This window comes from Equus asinus, chromosome 15 (assembly GCF_041296235.1).
Source record: "Equus asinus isolate D_3611 breed Donkey chromosome 15, EquAss-T2T_v2, whole genome shotgun sequence".
In the NCBI taxonomy this organism is placed as follows: Eukaryota; Metazoa; Chordata; class Mammalia; order Perissodactyla; family Equidae; genus Equus; species Equus asinus.
In genome coordinates this window covers 3,916,111-3,922,344 of record NC_091804.1, presented here as the reverse complement: position 1 = coordinate 3,922,344, position 6,234 = coordinate 3,916,111, and the positions used below count along the sequence as shown (strand labels likewise).

The 6,234-nt window shown below is 46.2% G+C and overlaps 1 long non-coding RNA gene across 1 annotated transcript; it reads left to right on the top strand.

Moving 5' to 3' along the window:
* Positions 1 to 1,224: 1,224 nt before the first annotated feature.
* Positions 1,225 to 3,429, top strand: LOC139040262 (uncharacterized). The gene is made up of 3 exons (XR_011494428.1): positions 1,225 to 1,268; positions 1,487 to 1,558; positions 2,953 to 3,429. It is a non-coding gene; the product is annotated as an uncharacterized lncRNA (long non-coding RNA).
* The last annotated feature ends 2,805 nt before the right edge of the window (positions 3,430 to 6,234 follow it).

The following is a 6,234-nucleotide window of genomic DNA, read 5'->3' as shown; positions in this document are numbered from 1 at the left end:
AATAGAAAAGTAAAAGAAACATTAATAGAAACATAAAAGAAACATTAACAGAAAAGTAAAGAAATACTCTTCGCAAAATAAGCATTTTGTAAGATATTTTTCTGTGTAACAAGTGATAAATATAAAAGACAATGTGTAATATATTTTATTTTTAATTTATGAAGCATTATATTAAAATAAACTGTGAACCCACTCTTTACCTTGAGAACTGATACATTACCAAAACCACTGAAACTAACTGTGCGTACCTCCCTGATCCTGCTCACCTACCTCCCCTGAGACGTAAACACTATCTTGAAATGTTTTTGAAAGTCAAAAATTTTTGCTTTTCCTTCGTCTTCCTCTTCTAAAGACTTTCCCTCCATATTTTCGTTTGGAAAAAAATTTATAGAAAAGTACAGTAAATACCCTTTTACTCTTTATCTTGATTCACCAATTGCTAACATTTTGTTCCATTTATGCTTGCTATTTATCTATCTATCATCTATCTCTCTATTATCTGTCATTTATTATCGATCTATTTATCTATCAATCATCTATCAATGTATCCATCTATCTATTGTTAGAGAAAATTCAATGACACTTTTAAAGATGGTAAGACCGACTTTATTCAGGACCTTGGTGACAGGTGTAGGGACCACCGCCATGGTTGTTGCGGGGGAGAGTGGACTCAACTCAGAATGCAGCGTGGACAAGTGGGAATTCATAGCCAGGGGGAAGGGTGGAGTGAGTGGATAGGAAATGACTGAGAGGAAACATCGGGGTAAGGAGGGTTCTGGCTAAACTGGCCTCACAGGATTCTCGCTGAAGACAGGCCGGGGGATCAGCATCACACGACTGGGGGAGAGTGATCAGCTATTGAGGGTTCTGGTTAAACTGACTCAGCAGAGTTCTAACTAAAATGGGATTTTACCAGGAAGTGCACAGATGGGCCTCAGAGAAGGTTCAGGAGCCTGACTAAAGTTTGGTCAAGCAGAGAATCTTTGTCACTATCTAATTGTTTCTTCTGAACCCATTTGAGATGTAGTTGCAGACATACGACCCTTCATCTCTAAATACATGTGCATGTCCTAAGACCAAGGGCATCTGCCCACGCAACCGTAGTACAATTATCAGTATCAGAAAACCTAGCGTTTACTACTATTACCTACCATGCCGTGCATGTTCAAATTTCCCCATTTGTCCCAATAATGTCCTTTATAACGGCTTCCTTGTTTGTTTGCTGCAGGATCCAACCCAGGGTCACACGTGTTTAATTGGCCTATCTTGTAAGTACCCTCGATTCTAGAATACTTCCTCAGCCCTTTCCCCCATGACATGGACAGTTTTGAAAAGTCTAGGCCAGTTCTTTTCAGAATGTCCTTCAATTTGGATTTGTCTGATTGTTTCCTCATGAGTGGGTTTGGATTAATAAAAAGACGGCTTTCAAAGTCCTTTAAAAGCTTCAAACTGAATGAAATCTGCTCTCAATTTGCTTCTCCACCAGGGACTTTATTGCACAGGGGAATTGAGCCCGTACGGCGGATCCAAGCCCTGGAAGAGATTTTAGCTAAGCTGGGTAAGGCTGGTAGCTGAGTTGTCTAGTTTAATTGGGTCGTCAGGGGCTCCAGACATCTGTGTTCCAGCCTTAGTTAAGTCTGTATTTCTAGCTCATCTCTGCAGCGTGCCTTCCCAACCCAGAGCTCTGCTCTGCTCCGTGCCGACCGAGGCATGGTCCCTGAGGAATCCCCGAGGTGAGGCAAGGCCCAGGTGCCAGGGAGTGGGCCCAATGCCTGGCAGATGCTCATCTCATCTGCTGCTGGGCCAGAGGCCAGCAAAGTGAAAGGCATGTGGAGTCCCAGTAGGCAAAAAGCAATTTCCTGAGTTGGGGCTTGGCCAGGCGACTGCAGTTTTACACCTCCCAGCATTCAAAGGCATGGGGAGACATTTCCAAAGGCCTGGCTTCCAGGATCCCTCCTACCCTGCTCAGGCAAGAGGAGTACTTCCCCTTCCTAAGTCTTCAGGGCCCCTGCAGCACTCCTTGGACGCTGTCTACGCCAGTGTTAACCAGACCCAAACTCGCTGCCCCCCAGGGGCCGCAGATTCCCACACTAGGTGGTACAATTTAACTGCAGGCCTTGTTGAGTGGAATTTCCCACACATTTATCTCCCCTCTAAAGGGTTTGCATCTATGCAAGTTTCCTTCCAGCTCTGAGAACGCCCTGCAGGAGATGGGAGGGGGAAGAAGAGTGGTGGGATTTACTCCTGTCCCTGGCGGTGGGATCGTGGGCTCTCCACTCCATCTCCTCTCTTTCTGGAGTCAAGGCATGAGAAATTGGATTCACCACGATGAGACTGCTTGGATGAAAGGAGAGCTTCTGCTAGTGTGGGACGGCAAGAAGAGCTGCGTCTGCTCACCACTGTGTCATCCCACAGCTTAACCTTCCAAGCACTGACCTTCTTAGCTGAAAAGTGGAGACGATAATGCTCAGAAGGCTGCCAAGAGAATGGCTTTAGACAACCAGACATGGATGTTATTAACAGTCAGTCGCTCTAGAATATCAGTGGTTCTTAGCCCAGCGTCCCCGGAGAGCCAACAAGGGTTCTGAGAGTCGAAGTCAGGAGATTGTAAACTTGAGTAAGAGATAAACTTGCAGCATAGAGATTAGCGTTTCCTTCAGTCATGTGGGTAACACCTCACCATGCTATTAGCAGGGCCTGTGATTTTGTCATCAATAGAAATCATAGGTATTTTCATATTATATTCTAGTTTTTGCAAGTATCTCAAAGTATTGTTTATACATCATGACCTCAAAATCATGTTTGTTATCATATATGCAGCTAGATCATGCTAATTAATGGCCAATTAATAATCACAGATAGTAACATATCATAAATTTGTTTTTAAATATTTTGATAACTGTAGTTAGGACATAATTGATTTTCTTTGTACTCCTGTGTGTTTTTCTTAAGGTACTTGAAGGCATTCTGAGAAGGGATTCAAAGGATTTACCAAAGGCTTCCTTTTAATGAAACAATGTTTCAGAAATGCCACTCTAGGTCCTCTGGCTTCAGAGCAGCAACTTTCCCTTCTGAACCCGCTTTGATGGTGGCGCTGGCTGAAGATGTGAAACAGGCCTTCTCACTCATGGCTTCCGCCCACCCTCCCATTCTCTGAAAGGGTGATTGGTCTGTGAGAGGCAAGAACACCAAGGAGATCTGAACTGTTCCCAGTGTCTTCAGACTGGCGGATGACAGGCTGACATACCAGGGACATTCACATATGGAACAGAGCAGATATGCCTGATGTGTCAGTCATCATCTGATATTATACCAGAAAAGTGAAATACAAATTTTGAGCTGAAGGTCAAGTTGAAGGAGCATCACTACAGGTGAAGGTGGAGTATCCATCCTTCCTGGAACTTGCTTTGTTTTCTCATCTCTAATGTCTCTCCCTCTTGTGATTGTTTGGAATAAAACATGATAACATGCTTGCAGTGTGTTTTCGGCAGTCTGCACAATAAAAATGAAATCTGTAGATTTATGGGTAAATTCCATCACTTGCTGGAAACACTGGAATGATACATTATCACAGACACCTGGGGATGTGGGCAAAGCTGGTAACTTGACCAGGACAGGGGTGTCCACTGGGTAGATGCTGGGCAAGCTGATCCTTTCTCTTCTGCAATGAGGCAGAGAGTCAGAAGTCCCCACAGTCAGGAGCTAGGAGTCATGTGGGAGGCCTCAAGGGCCATGGATCTTGGCACAGGGAGAGCCAGGAATCTGCTTCTTGAGTTCCGAGAAATAAGATGTGGGGCAGACACTGTAGTAAAGCCACTGAGGCCACGTACTTCTGGATGCCAACTTTGACCAATAGAAGGAGAAGCCTGTGATCACCAAACTACAAGGCTTCACTTTCCTGGCCTTTTGTTTTGCTGTAAAATGGGTGATCCTGTCTACCTCGGAGGACTTAATGACAGCCTGTGAATAGAGACTGGCAGATTGCTGGACTGTGATAGATCCTCAGTAATGTTAGTTCTTGAGGTGGGTAACTGATGTCTTTGCCCAATCAACCTCCACTCTCCCCTGTGTCTTGGTAACAATATCCAGATTTTCCTTTAAAGAATCCCCTTCTTCCATGTGTTTTGGGTGGGATTAACTCTCCATCTAAATCCTACATGGATGCATGAGCCAATCAGAGTGCAGCATCCGTGATTGGATCCGGGATTGGTCCATCACCAGGCCACGTTAATGAGAGCCCGTCTGGACTTTTGCAGAAACTGTCAATGAACTGTCTCTATTGGGTCTGCGAATCCTGGAGCAGTCAGCATTCATCTTGGTCCTCCAAGCATACGGCCCACCTAAAGAAAGCTGAGCTAAGAAATGGGGATGACATCATTTAAGTTCCTGGATCCCACTATGCCTGAAGCTAAACTACTACTAGTATTTTCAGTTATATGAACTAATAACCCCCCTATATCTTTGAGCTAATTTGAGTTTGGTTTCTGTATAGACCTTACAGCTATAAGGGCACTGAGTAGTTCAATTCCTTTTGTCTCCTTCTCCATGGAAAGATGGGATAGGATGGGTTAAACCTGAAAGTTAAGTGGACAGGTAGTGAACATGGAGCTGGAGGATTCTCCCTCCACCCTGTAGAGATAAGGAGGTGAGTTCAAGAAGAATCTGGAGACTCTAAGCCCTCAGCTCCCTGCTGGAGGTGGAGGCCTGCCTGATCTGTGTATCCACCATGCGAATGTCCGTGTCTTAACACCAACCTCTGTCCAGGAGCCTGAATTCTGTAAAGCTGGTGCTTTTGGGTAGTTCTCTGTAACCTCTCTGTCGTGTTTTCTGTATTCCTGTCCTCAGTAGCTCCTGGCTTCTAAACGGACAGAATTATGTACCTCTACGAATAAGTATTGGGGTTTAAAAATCATCCCACAAGAAAAGTTGAGTGAACCAAACAAACCAGAGCAGACTTGATGATAGGACCAGAGACAAACCCAACGGAGAAAGAGGAGAACGTGAGGCCCGGGAATTTCATTCAAAACAATAACAGAAGCATCTTACACAGCCTTGAGTTGTAAAGGCTGGAAGGGAAAGGAGGATTCGACAAGAGAAGGGGAATGAGTTTGTTGGAAAGTGGGCAGATTTCAAGAAAGAGGAAAGAGTCCTCAGTGGTGCTGACACCTTCCGTCCTCAGCCCCCGAGTTCATCCTCAGGGCCCATCCTGGGTAAGCTGGAGAGGTAAGTGGAGGTTACTGCCCTAGCCTGTGCTTCCCTCAAAGCAGACTCTGTGACAGGATTGAGGTGCCGGCACTTGGTTTGGGCGGTGGTCCCAGGTAGCATGAGGAGGGACAGTCAGCAAGAGATGGTTCATGAGTGGGTCACCAATGCCCGCCACTGAGGCTCAAGCCTGCCGGGGCTGCCTGAGAGACTGGATCACACTTCAGAATGTCCATTGAGAGACGGGGAAGTGGCAGTGTTTGCCACCACTCTGCCCTTCATTCATTGAGTGTCTCAGTGGGGGCAAGTCCCCAGGACTTGCAGGCAGAGAACACCCTCAGGCGGAGCAATGCGAAGCCGGGGAAGTGTGCGTCTGTACAGGAGCAGCCCCAGGGTGTGGGATGCGGGAGGACACCAGCAGGGACTAAAGCACCCCCTGGCTCTGCTTGATCTCTTGACTGCCGTCCCCCAGGATGCCCACTCTCTCCATTTCCTCTCCCCTCAACCATGCATCTTCTCCTAGGCTGGTTTTCTTAAAGCGTTAATCTCTCCCATCCTCGTCAAAACTTGCCCCTCTAGTGTTCCATTCTGGCAAGCATCCTGCTCGCCAAGGTGCACTACGTGATAAATCAGGGGTTCAAATTTCTCAACAAGTCTTACATAGAATCATCCTAGCAAAGGAAACGGGTGAAAGTGGAGCTGGTTGTGGAAGGCCGGCAGGCTCAGTGCCCCACTTCCTTGGCCTCATGCCTGCCCTTTGCTCATCTCAGTAGTGCCCATCTCCATCTCAGCATCCTTTTTGGGAATGGGAAATCAGTCCCCACTGAACTTTTGATTTCAATAGGAAAGAAAAACATTTACAGCATTTTAGATGGGTCAGAGGAGAAAATGAAGGCGAGAAAAGGAAACCGAGCGTCTAAGTTCCCAGCCAAGCCAGAGTAGGGTGAGCAGCCTTGGACACTGCAACATCCAAAATGACACCTCCCCTCTGGTTGGTCATGATGGGCACCTTGTGGGATCCAGCATTTCATG